This window comes from Sus scrofa, chromosome 1 (genome assembly GCF_000003025.6).
Source record: "Sus scrofa isolate TJ Tabasco breed Duroc chromosome 1, Sscrofa11.1, whole genome shotgun sequence".
Classification (NCBI taxonomy): domain Eukaryota; kingdom Metazoa; phylum Chordata; class Mammalia; order Artiodactyla; family Suidae; genus Sus; species Sus scrofa.
In genome coordinates this window covers 178,645,303-178,659,926 of record NC_010443.5, presented here as the reverse complement: position 1 = coordinate 178,659,926, position 14,624 = coordinate 178,645,303, and the positions used below count along the sequence as shown (strand labels likewise).

The following is a 14,624-nucleotide window of genomic DNA, read 5'->3' as shown; positions in this document are numbered from 1 at the left end:
AGTAGTTAGTCAGATAATGGTCTTCTTAAATGAGCCTCTGTTTGTCTATATTTTCCAAGTTGCTTACAATGGATAGGGATTCTTTTACAAGAAAATAAACTTGCTAATATTTAAAGGATTTGGGTAACAACTAGGCACCTGATAAGTTTATTGTTTTGACAACTTTCCCCAGTCCTTAAAAATGACCTGAATTTTGTATAGACTTATAAAGTTTCCATGTTTCTCTATTTTTTTTTCTAACCAATTCTTTAAAGTTATTTCTAGTGATCTATCCTTTGTCAGACCTCATAAGCAGTTCACTTTTTCATTTTCCTTTTTGGAGACATGAGTCCATCTTCTCATCCACTGCCAAAAAAAATAGAACATTTTTTTCATACCCTTCTCCTCTGCTTTGTTTTCAATGCCCTAATACAAGCACCACTGTGGTCAAAAACATCCTTCTTTCCATTGTCAAGTTAATGTTTTCATCAATGTGAACAAGCTGTTGTTGATTTTTGAGACCAGTAGAAACTATGATTGTCACTCCTGAAAAATGACACATTTGAGCTACTCTGTCATTACTGACCAATGGACTTTGGCCAAGGAAAACAAACAAACAAATCCCCCCTCCCCAACTCTCATGCTGTCAGTGAAACATGGCATGTAACAATAATGTGAGTCTTCCTACTTTATGCCACATTGCCTGTGAGAAGGATGGCAGTTATGCTTGATCACTTCTTCCTTGAAGCGCATGGTTCATGTAGGATAATGCGAGCACTTAGGTAGTTACAATCATGGTGTGTGTCTTTCTCACTGTCATTTTTGTGAATAGCTACTTCATATCTGACACTGATGCCCTTAGCGAGGATTCTTAGTAACACATAAATGATATTCAGTATATATAAAACAAACACAAAAATAAACTAAACCAGGATCCTTTCCCTTGTAAGCATATGTTTAAAAATCAAAAGTATAAATAATGAAAAGAAAATCAATTGCTATAATTTCAGACATTTTATAAAACACTATAGTTTTTAAGTAAATGTAACAACAGCATGTGAATATATTTCACAAATGATGATAAAAAGTAACTAAATTTTAATTCAGGAGATATATAAGAAAATATTTAAATCCTTTTAACCCTTTTTTTTTCTTTCCTTTTTTTTTTTTTTTTTTTTTTACATAAGCTGCTTCTGTTTGCCCTGGACTATGCCTCAGAAGAGGGAAGAGGAGCAGAGCCCAGAAGCTTCTTAGTTAGGTAAACAGATGGCCCTAATGTAGCCTATTCTGCTCTTTCTTCTTTTTGACCGTAAGACAAAGGGCCTAGAGCCATAGAACTGTGTGTTTTAGCCTAGAAACTGATAATGTGCCCCCAAGACACCACCTCCCATACCCTTCAAGCAAAGTGATAAGTGACATTAAAGCTAAAAATGATAATTAGAGCCAATATTCCCTGAGATTTGACTACATGTTAGGCAAAATGCTGCAGGTATTATACACATATTTTGTTTCATCCTGATGATAGCCTTTCTAGTAGAGACTATTATTTTATTATCCCTACTATACATATGAAGAAAACTGGAGTCAAATAAATTGTTCAAGATTGCACATTAATAGATGATGGGATGGGAACTGAAACCCAGGCAGCTTGATTCCAGATCCTGTGTTCTCAGTCACTTTATTTGGTCTAGCAAAATCAACACCTGGTATTCTTAGGAGCATAATATTTGAACTTGTAGAATTCATTCATTGCACAACACACAGCTATTTCTTTCTCAAAGTCAATCCTATATGATGATATTATTCATGACTTTTCTAGATCTCAAATTATATAGGTATAGTTAAATCAGATGTTTCAGAAAAATGAGGTGAGTCAAATCAGCCATGTAACGTCTCTTCATTGGCCAGGAAGATATTCCTAAAGTCACATTCTGCTCTGACTGGTTTCTTTCAAAGGAAGATCTATCCTAAGTGTTAGTCCTGTCTTCATTGAAATGTTTTGCGTGATATTTAGACCGCCTGAGCCACTGTGTGAATGGAGTTGAGGCATTTTTCTTAAGATTCATTTCTGATTTTTCACTTGAACAGACTGAATGAACCTCTATATTATTTTCTCTGTGGTTTAGGAACCCAGCTAGGTCTACAACTGCATGTTCCCTCAATATACCCTAAATACACAAAGGCTCATTAGGTTCATGTATTATGTTCAGATGGATAATTAGAGTAATCCAAATCTACTCACAGCCTCTGCAAAATCCTTTTTGGCCAAAGGTACTAGTAATTGAATGTTTCTTGTTAGACCCAGAGAGAACATGAACTTATCGCTAGTGGCAGCGATTGCTGCAAAGAAAGACTTTGCTCTTGTGCATATTTATGATTTGTCATGGGACAAGGCAGAGCTGCTGCATAAGCCATGCTAATGCTAATAACTATCTGGGAAATGTGGTCATCCATTTGAAGGAAGCGACCCTGATCTTATTAGTTTCTAAATTTATTTTAACTTCCATTGACACAAATTAAAATGGGACTGTTGCTGTCTATTGATTGTGTAAGTAGTAGCTTTTTTTCTCTCTCTAGAATTCATTTTTAAAGACTTTACTTTTATTAAACTAAATACTGCTGGTTAACTAAAGTCTTGGCTTTTATAGACTCAGGAGAGCAGGATCTAACATAAATTAATCATGACTTAATTGACTGAGCTAATTCAAGTTCCCTCCACTCCACTGAACAACAATATTCTTGTCTTCCCAATGAAGGCTAAATGGTATATTGCTTCAGGAGTATCAACTCTTATCACTATAGCACTACATTTTTTTCTGAGCCCTAAAGTTTTAACATTCTTGAAATTGTCTACAAATGTCTTCATAATTAGGAAGACAAGGGTAATTGACCCTACACATTAAAGCTGACCAATATCTTTCTAGTATTTATCCCAAGCATGGACTAATATCTTTATTTGTAGTAGTGTTAAATACACACACACACACTCTAACAACAATTTGTTTGATTGTAATTCACATCTGCTTTTTTTTCCTACCCCTAAATAATTTGAAATCTAATGGTACCACAATGTTGCTATAAAAAAACAAAAAGCATTTAGCAAAATTAGCTAAGACATCATTGATAACAGTTTCCTTTAAACATGCTTAGACAGAATAGTAGATATTGATAAAGACATAAAGAAATCATTGGAACATTACGTTTCCAGAGCTTAGTTTTGTAAGTATCATATACAAGAAGGCAATGCAAGAGTATGTGAAAATATAAAATACTCAGGGATTTTATATTCTCAACAGGAATTTTATATTTTAAACTCATATATGTCCCTTAAATTATCACTGAAATTTATAGGAACCTTTAAAACTAAAGAATTATGCACTTTTATAGTGGTAGGAGAGAACAATGTAAGAAAACATTAAAATTAGTGTTATCTTTTTTTTTTTTTTTCTTCCCCAAGTCAGTACTCCATTCATTGGAAGAGCATGGGGCACAAAATAAAGCAGATTTTTTTTTTTAATAGAGATTAGACTAGCTATGTATAAACTGGATTTCTTGAGCAGTTGGTTTTTTTGTTTTGTTTTCTTTTGGTTAGTTTTCGTGTGTATTTTTTGGTTTGTTTTGCTTTTATCTTTTTTTTTTTTGCTTATTTTTGCTTTATTTCTAGTTTTGATAGTGGGTTGGTTGGTGGATTTTATTTTGTTTCACTACGGGTCCTCTCCAGGATTCTCTCTTAGGACTTAAACGCAACTAAGGGTAACTAGACTGAGATCATGAGTTCAGGGATGTCACTGATTTGTCATTGACCATGACTGTGAGCAATAAAAGATTACATAATGATAGGAATTGATTGCGGTCAGGTCTCTCAAAGTGAGGGAATAAAGGGCAGCAATAATGTTTAAGCTTTAGTGAGGCTCTCTTTGTGTATCCCATGATATATTTAGTTTGTCCTATTAAAACTATTCCATAATATAAAAGAAAGAGGTTTGTGAGTCATATAATAAGAATTTTAGTTTTATTTCTGCTCCTTGCTATGTCAACTTGGCCAAATCTGATCCATTTAGACTTCTTTTCCTCAACAGTAAAGTGGGATTTTATATACCTTAGATGTTACTTACTAACGATTAAATAAAATCACATATAAAAGCATTTTATAAACAGAAAAACATTATCTACCTCTGGAAAGGCCCAGCATACCTTAGTCACTGAATTATACTCTCAGTTTCTTTCTGATTTAATTTTAGTGAACAAAAACCAACTCTGCCATTTGTGAATTGGCATGTTTCTTATACATTTGGGGTCAAAGGTTTTCTACCTGTCAGTGATAAGAAAAGGAGACCTGCCCCTACACTGCTGAAGTACATACATATAGGAAATGTGTGGAGGTACCCCTGTTAAATATGTCCCCAAAACTCTCTTTTTTTCTGCTTAGCCTTAAGCACTGAATCTGTGGAGACGTTTGTGCTTAATATATGCAAGTCTGAAAGGAGAAAAATCAAACTGAAGCTGCTGACATTTTACTGATTCTTGTTGAACCACAATTGCTGGTCTCACTGTAGCACAGCTTTTTCTAATTTCCCAAGATCATGGATGGGGCACTGGAAAAGGTTAGAAGATGCGATTCAGCAATAGGATGGTGTCTTCCTTAACAAGTTCCTTGAGACTGAGGACTTACGAGGCAGCAGCTTTGAAATAAAGAACTGAGCTTTCACCCAATTTCATTCCCCATAAGTTAATATTCTCACTAATTAGATAACATCAGGCTTGTATTAAAAAACCAACATGGTGGACAATAGATGAGCTGACATTTAATGTGAAGCTTCTGAGGTGGCACATGGATCTTGGAAAGTTCTAAGGATGTGGTGAGGTGAAAACAAAAAAATGCCCTTTAAAATAGACACAAAGTTTTAAGTAGCTATAGACTGTTATTTCTTAAATAATAGAACAAAATTGAATGTTCATTCTTCATCTAGATATAAAATTTTCTGGGAGTTCCCATTGTGGCACAGCAGAAATGAATCCTACTGGTATCCATGAGGATGTGGGTTGGATCCCTGGCCTTGTTCAGTTGGCTGGGGCTCTGGTGTTGCTGTGGGCTGTGGTGTAGGTGGCAGATGTGGCTCGAATCCCTTGTTGCTGTGGCTGTGGTGTAGGCTGGCAGCTGTATCTCTGATTAGACCCCTAGTCTGGGAACTTCCATATGCCACGGGTGCAGCCTAAAAAGCATATATATATATTCCCTCCCCCGCACACACACAATTTTCTTTATTCCACATGGCTTCCGAAAAATGAGTTAACCAAGTTAAAAGTTAGATGCATATGTAACTTTCATCTTTTACAAGCTTGAGTTATTTACAAAATTTAGATTCTACTTCTTACCCACAACTGGGTAATTGACTTCTTGTAGATATCTCAAACATGTGACTAGTTAGTATATTTGCTACTGTCTTGCTGTCATATATTAAGTTGAATCATATAAAAATATTTTTATAAACAAAAAGGGATCAAATCTTGGGAATTTCATGTGGTTCTGCCTAGTATATCTATTTTCACTCTCTAATCTTGTTTTGTAAAAGACACGGTCCTTCCTGACAGGACAAAGGGTATTAGTATTTACGTGTATAATCAGTATCCTTATATCTGTGAGAAATTTAAAAATTATTATTTTTATATTTTAAAAATTATTTTTAAAATTAGTTTTATATTTATTTTTTTCCACTGTACAGCATGGGGACCAAGTTACACATACATGTATACATATTTTTTCCTCCCATTGTGCTGCAGTGTAAGTATCTAGACATAGTTCTCAGTGCTACACAGCAGGATTTCATTGTAGATCCATTCTAAGAGCAATAGTTTGCATCCGTTAACCCCAAGCTCCTGATCCCTCACACTCCCTCCCTCGGTTTCCTGAAAATTTCATTCTATAAAGGGGGTTTATGTTAATGATAGGGAGAAATATTACATGTATGTTTTGAAATATGTATGAAATATTCTGGGTTAAATATATTTGAAGCATTCTCCATTTCCAAGACTCAATATAATACATAATTAACATTAGCGAAAACTTTGTTTTCACATTCGGTGTTGTACACAGTTCAAGGCACAGCATATTTACTATGCATAAACCATTTGATTTTATTTGCTTTTATTGACTAAAAGTCTATCAAATACAGGAAAACTATTTCTCTAGCAGTTTTTAAAAGAAATACAAGTTTATGTGCAACAGTAACTACCCAATTAACTGTTGCCTTTAATAAGCTCTATGTACATTTTCCTAATATTCTCCCTAAGGAATATTTCATTACAAGGTTTGATTCTTTTATATCCCCATTTTGGTTACAGGCCATTACTTGCTGATAGGGATTATTATATTTTACAATTTTAGTGGTAACATTTTATTTCCTAAGAATACTCCCTCTTCTTACCAAAACAACGTGTCATCCTTGATGAAATGGAATGTCTCTGTATATATCATGAAAATAGATACAAATACCGAAGGGTGTTTTAATGCAGCTGCATGTAATGAAATCTGAAATTAACTTTCAACTTAATAAGATAGATCGTTTTTTAATTGACTGTCTTTTCTCCTCAATTGGGAGTATTCCCATTTTAATTATATTTTGTTGAAAAGAAAGAAAAAAATCTATTTTCTGACAGCTAAAAGAAAACAATATTTCCCACCAAATATTTCAATATATTTCTCAAACCTTACCGCTTTTCACCTTTTCTGTGATTAATACCTTCACGATTACTAGCCTTTTACATGATCCATTTGTCTCTAATCTTGATTATTTTGAAATCTGTAGTTTTACTTAAAATAATTTGTTTTCCATTATGCTAAAAGAAAATCAAGTTATGTTCCATAGCCTATGAGGTCATAAATGATCTGGCCCCTGCCTCTCATAACCCTTCTCATACCATGCTCTATCCTGTTTCCTCTTTTTTGTCAACTTTAGCTGTCTTATTTTCCTCCAACAATATAAGCTTATTTCTAGCTTGGACATTTACATTTGCTTTTATCTCTGGAATTCTACTTTCATTGGGTTATAAGACTGGATCACTTTCTTTTTCCAGCTTCCAGTTGAAATGATACTTCCTTCAGAGGGCCTGCATTGTCTAAAGTAACCCACTCAGCCTAAGTTACTTTCTGTTGCCTGCATCTTCTGGTTTATTTCTTATTGGCCCTTAATAACTGTCTTGTATTTTTTTTATTGATCAGTTCATTCATTCGACTACTGCTTATTTTCCTGCAACTAAATTGGTAGCTCTAATAATACAGGTGCTTGTTTAGGGGAATAGAATATACTCAATAAACTTTTACAGAAGAAATTAATACTTCAGAATTGAAAAAGAACTTTTATGTTCTTCATCTGATTAACTGTTATCAGCAAGGGATGCAGTGTATTTCCTCCTATTCTAGAGGCCTGACATAAATATGGCTTAAAAGATCATCTATTCCAATTCTGCTCCTCTGCTACCATTATGAAAATCTCATTTTAGAGAAATTTAATTGAGTTGCACAAATTATAATAAAGGATGAGTTTACCCCCAACAACCTAATATCAAATTATTCAAGGCCTTCCTATTTTGATAGTTTAGTGTGTGACATATTTTAGAAAACACACTAACATCTACAAATTAACCTTTTAAATTAAGCTAAATAAACTTGGTATTAAACTTGACAAGATTAATAACTGAAGAAGTCAACTTCTTGAAGAAATAATAAATGTATGACTTTTTAGAATAGGGTGTTTCTCAGCCTCTATGTCTGAGATTTTTTAAAATGTAAAAAATTAATACAACATTACCAGGATATCTTCCATTAGTCATAAAGGTGATCAAAGTATATCTACATTCAGATTTGATCAATACATACTGAATATATTCTATGTCCTAGGTATTGTGCTAGCACATAGTATTTATTATGCATTTCTTTTGCCTGTGTTATTTAATTTGCCCAATCATTTGGTGGTTACTTTTTTCATCATTTTTTTTTTGTTTCAAAGCCTTGTACAGCAAGTAAGCTACCAAAATCCTCTGACTCATAATTAATTTCTCCTTACATTGTATTTTACTGTCTTTGCAGTGCCAGTAAAATATCTTTGCAATATAATTAGTGGGAAAGATTTGGCATCTTGACAACTGTGTTGTAATATACCATAATGTTATACCAGTGCTCATCTTCTCAAGCCACAAACCTTGGATTTTCCTTTATTTCTCCCTTTCCTTCATGCCCATTCTACATGTTTAATTCATCAATAGATCATGATTATTCTATGTCTAATTTGTGTCTTTAATTGGTTCATTTCTTTCCATCCCCATTGTCATTGCACTGGTCCAAATATATGTCATATTGAAACTGCACTAACCAGTATTTCTATTCCTGCTCTTGCTGTTTATAAGCCATTCTTTGTAGGCTGCAACAAAAGTTAATCTTTTAAAAATTCCAATCAGATCATGGCTCTCTCAAATAAGACATAAACAAAAAATAAAAAACAAAGACTCTGTAATGTCTTATTATTGTACTTATGATCAAAACCAAACTCTTACCTTGATCTGCAAGATATTACATGATCTAACTCTTACCTACTCCATCTTATCCTAGACGCCTATTCTTTCTCTAGGTTCTAGCTAAAAGGGCTTTCTTTCTCTTCCTCAAACATGCCAAACTTTTTTCTGGCCTTGTGGTCTTTGCATTTGTTATACCCTTTTCCTTCGATGGATTCACAATAATTTGGGGGGCTGGTTCATTTTCATAATTTTGGTCTCACGAATATTTTTTTAAGGAGAGCTTTATTGATCATTTCATTTTATGCAGTGTGCCTCCCCTCCTTGTACCTGTTTAGTTACACTTAACTATATCACAGTGTTTTTTTTTAAACCTTACAGATTGCATTTTAACATTGACTTTTTCTTTACTTGTCTATTCTTTCACAGAAGAATACAAGCTAGCTCTGTGAGTCATGATCTTCCATGCTATATACCATTGTTTTGTTGTGCTCCAGAATAGTTCTGAATACCTAGCTATTTCTGGAATAAGTCAGTGAAGATAAGAAGGATACAACTGAAATTAAGGGAAATGATGGAATCTTTAACATTTCTTAGTTTGTGTTCAATTCATTTCAACTCAACACATAAGGCTGATTTTTTAATTATATGATAGACAATGAAGAGGAAAGAGCAAAATGATTCCTAAGAAGCAGTTTTGGTACTTATAAAAATATGCCTTAATTGGAAAAAAACAATTATCCATCTAGTCATGCTTGTAGAAACATTCCTACAAAACCTTTCTTTATATTAATTAAAAATTAATGTGATCGATATTCCATATAAAATGGAGTGAATTCCATTATAAAATGACGCATGTTGGTAACCTAGCCAGATATGTCTCCCATTGTATATGCCTAAATTGACCATCTAATTTTAGATCACTCTAGATTTAATTGTACGGAACTTAAAAATTAAATTTTTTTTCACAAAGAGTAACAAAGATAAGCTAAAACTAGAGCTTATGATTTGCAAAGATTAATAAACTACCCTCTAGTAAGAATAATTAAAAAGAATAATCACTATTTCAAAAAGGTATCTTCACCCTCATGTGCACTGCAACATTATTTACAACAGCCAAGATGTGGAAACAATCCACATTTACGTCAACATATGAATGGATAAAGAAAATGTGGGGTGCATAAACAGTAGTATATTATTCAGCCAAAAAACAGAGGGGAATCCTACATTGTTAACAATATGGATGAACCTGGATATTATGCTAGGTGAAATAAACCAGTCACAGAAGGACAAATATTATGTGATTTCACTTACACAAGTTATCTAAAATCACTGAACTCTTAGAAGCAAAGAGAAGAATGATTGTTTTTGAGGAATAAGGTGGAGGGATTATGGGGAGTTATTGTTTATTTGGATATATTTCAGTTATGCAAGATGAATAAATTATAGAGATATGCTCTATAACATAGTGCCTATCATTAATAGTACAATATTATGCACTTTAAAATTTAAGAACAGAGACCTCATGTGAAGTGTTCTTAACACACACACAATTGCACAAGGACATTTTTGGATATGATGGATATGTTTAGCATCTTGATTGTTGTGATGAGCATATGTCCAATCTCATTACAATGTTAAATCTGTGCAATTTTTTGTATATCAATTATACTTTAATTGAGCTCAAAAAAGAATATGATGTAAAAGGCAGTATTAGTTATAAAAATAGAATACGTATTATACATGTTCAAAATATTAACAAAATGAACTTCATGTCAAAGTTAAAAAATTAGATGAAATAAGATAATTTTCTGAAAAACACATGAAGTATCAAAACGGCCTAAAGAAAGAAAAATCTGAAGAGATCTATTATAACTGTTAAAGATATTCAATTAGTGTTCTGTCTTCTGCCCCCATCTCTCAAAGTCCTGAATATAGAAGAATTTACAAGGGCATTTCACATAATCTTAAAGAAAAGATGGTAGCAATCTAGTATACTACTCTATAGACTAGAGAGCAATAGGTCTTCCAAATCATTCTGAAAAGCTACCACAAAACCAGACAAGTACAGCAAGAAAAAAGAAAAATTACAGGTCAGTGTTTATGAACATATGAAATCCTAAAAACGATTAGCAAAATATACAAAGCAACACATAGATAAAATACATTAGAATCAAGGAGAATTTAACTCCCAAATGCAAGACTTGTTTAATAGTTGAAAAATATATTTTAATTGCTACACGTCCTCAAAGAAATAATAATTAAGGCATATATATTAGAAACATTCCATTTAAAGTCAATAAGCCAGGATGGACAATGGTCAATAAGCACAAGGAACCATGTATAACTGGGTCACTTTGGTATACAACAGAAATTGTATTCAATCAACTATACTTTAATAAAAATATTCAATAAAAGAATAAACAAGGATTCCAGCTGTAATGGTGTCTATATAATATTTCACTCAAATGTTTCAATAAAATAATTTTTAAAAAGATAAACTTAAGGAAAAATAAAACATCACTGTTTGCTGATGAAATGATTGCTGATGTGACAAAATTTAATAGTATCAACATAAAAAGTAATACAAAGAACAATTTTCTATGCACCAACAGCCAGTTAAAAATGCTTTTCACAGTAGCAGCTAACCCTCAAATGCATTTAGAAATTAGAGCTATATACAAAGTGTAAGATATATATAGGAAAAAAAAGAGTGTCTATATATACTTTATATATATATATACACACACACACACATACACACATAATGCATATTTATGACAAATATATAATTTATATATATAAAATCTCTGAAGTACTAAAGAAATGCAAAATAAAAACATACCCAATCCTTGTGTATGGGGAAAGCAATATTATTAAAAATTTACATTTTCTCATAATTTATATATTCAAAGTAATTTTGTTAGAAATTATAACAGGATCATTTGTGGGGCTTGATATATGGAAAACTAAAGTGGATTAAAAGGACCAAGACAAAAATTTTATATAGAATTTTAAAAATATAATACAGAAATATGTACAAATTATTAAAGCTTAATGCTTTGTCACTAAATGATCTAACTCATGAAATTACTACCCAGGTTAAGAAACAAACTATCATTTGTACAACATTAGCCACCTTCACATTTTCCTCCTTCAGGAGAGACATTTCCCAAAGGTAACCACTTTCTAAATTCTAATATCATATTTTAGTTTTGCCTGATTTTGAACTATATTTAAATGGTGTAATCAACAGTTAATCATTCCATATTTGGCTTCTTTTATTCAACATTGTGTCTGTGAAATTCACCCATTTCTTTAGGTATGACAGTATTTCATTTATTTTCAATTCTGTACAGTATATAGTTTCCTTTTATTTATTTTGTTAGTATGCCATAATTTATCAATTTTACTACCAATGTATATATGTCATATTTAATGTTAGGGTTATTACAAGCATTACTACTATAGATCACTTTGTGCTTGTCTTTGTCACACACAAACACACATACCCCGCACTGTTTTTGCGTACATATCCAAGGATGGGATGGGATTTGGCGGTCATAAGATGTATATATGTTTGGCTTCAGTAAGCACTGCCAAACACCTAGCCAAAGTAGTTGCTCAAATTATATCCTGGTTGCAACTTTCCCATTATTCACAACCATCCCAATACCTGATATTGTCAATCATTTTGATCATAGTCATTCTGGGGGGGCTGTAATAGTATATACCATTATGGTTTACTTTGCATTTCCTGATGATTAGTGGCATTTCTAACTTTTTATTCATCAACTACTTAAATATGCTATTTTATGGAGTGCCTCTCCAGGTCTTTTTGTCCATTTTCTATTACATTGCCTGCTTTTATATCTTACTGATTTATGTATTTTTTTCCTGAACACAAATCCTTTGTCAGCTTCACGTGTTATAAATAGCTGCTTTTATTCCTAGCCTTCCTTTTCATTTTCCTGATGTTTTTTGATGAACAGGCGTTCTTAATTTTAATAAAGTCTAATTCGACAATTTGTCCTTTATGATTGGTACCTTTTTCATGAACAGTTTTTGGTAATCTCTATGTGTATTTGTTTCCCCTGACTGTTGTTAACAAATTGCCAACAATTTAGTGGCTTAAAAGAACAGCTGATTCTCTCAGAGTTTTAGAACCAGGAGTCCAAAATTAGTATCACTTGGCTTAAGTCAAGGTGTTGGTAGGGTCATGATCCTCTGAAGGCATTGTGAAAAATCCCTTTTATGCTTTTGGCAGCTGCTGACAATCTTTGGTCTGTGGCTATTGAATTCCATTCTCTGCCTCTTCACATTTCCTTCACCTCTTCTGTGTGGGTAAATCTCTCTCTGCCTTCCTTTTATAAGGATACATGTGATTGCATTTCAGATAATCCTCATAAATTTCCCCATTCTAAAGATTCTTAATCACACCTGAAAAGTTACTTTTTTCAAGCAAGATGACACTTAAAGCATTTAGAGATTAGGAAACCATTAATTCAGCCTACTACAACAAGCTAATGAACATCTTCTATTGTATTTTCCAGCAGCTTTCTTGTTTCATATTTCCGTTTGCATTCTACCTGGAAATGACTTTGTGTGTGTGCGCATGCAAGCACATGCATGCACATGCATGCATGGGGGGTACAGGAAGGATACAAGGTTTTTCCCACATTAATACTTATTGAAATATAATAGCAATACCATTTCCATCATAAGCTAAATGTTCATACATGTATGGTCTGTTTCTGAAATTTCCATAGCTTCCAATGGCTATTTGCTTACCTTTGCATTAGTAGAATTCTGTCTCAATTACCACAGTGCTAACATAAGTCTTTATATCTAGTATACATCCCCTATGTTATTCTTCCTCAAGACTCTTTTGTCTTTTTGATATTTTTGGCACAGCTTATCAGACCCTCCCCCGTCCTAACCCTTCCCCCCACCCCAAATACTTGCTGAGATTTAGAGTGGGATTGTATTATATTGAATCTGCAGAACAATTCAACAATGGGGAGTTTTCCATTTTATGGCATGGAATCTTCATATACTTGAATTCTATTTCTTCCATTTATTTTGGCCTTTTATTCCTTTCAGTATTTCCTAGTTTCTGTAAAGAAGACTTACAAGTCTTTTATTAGATTTTTCCTGGATACTGATTTTTTTTGATATATCACAAAAGATATGAATGAATTTTATATTTAATTTTCTAATTTTCAGGTTTTTTAATATTAAAATACAATTGATTTTTGTATGACAATTTTGTGTCAATGGAGCTTGCTAAATAGTAGTAATTAGTAGATATTTTTGATTTCCTATGAACACAAACATGTCATTTATGAATAGTGATATATTTAGTTCTTCCCTCAAACATTCTCAGATAGTTTCCATCTATTGTTCTGGTTAGGATTTCCAGTACAATATTAAAAGAATTTAGATAATGCCTTATGCCTTGTTTCAAATCTGCATGCACCTGAGTCAAATAGGCCATATGGCTCCTGGCCACATGCTCACAAGAAAACGCATTCTGATCAGCTTCAGAATGTCATTTCCATAAAAAGCACTGACATTATCACTTTTAGGGGCCATGAGCATGTATATTCAAAGCAAAAAGGCAGTGGACCATAAACTACTTATTAAAGTCCCTGTTCATCCTGGTAAAATTAAGTTATGGCTATTTTCTGACAAAATGCTTTTAATTTATCACCTGACCTATTTAAAAATATTTCACCTTAAGTCTGATCTTTATAGCCCATTACTCTGCCTTATAATTCAACCACACATTCATGCCCTCTTCCAACTTTTCTATTCATGTATTTTTTTGTTCTTACTGGAATTTAAGAATTGATTTTTTACTATTTTTAAACTTTTACATTATGAAAAATTTTAAACATAGTCTACAGAACAGTATAATAGACTCATATACCCATCACCTAGATGAACCATGTTGGATTGTATATATCTACCTATACACATGCCTATCAAAACTACTCTCCCCATCCACTTAGAATTATTTTAAAGCAAATCCAAGGAATCATGTTATTTGACTTGCAAATATTTCAGTATATATCTCTAAAAGGCAAAAGCTATTTTTAATATAACCACAATGTTATGACCTCTAAAAGTGAGTT

The 14,624-nt window shown here is 32.7% G+C and overlaps 1 long non-coding RNA gene across 1 annotated transcript in view; it reads left to right on the top strand.

The window, feature by feature from the left end:
• Nucleotides 1,165-14,624, top strand: part of LOC110262098 — a 49,757-nt gene continuing 36,297 nt past the window's right edge. Inside the window, exon 1 of the long non-coding RNA XR_002346651.1 lies at nucleotides 1,165-1,237. This is a non-coding gene — a long non-coding RNA (uncharacterized LOC110262098). The remainder of the gene's footprint in view (nucleotides 1,238-14,624) is intronic.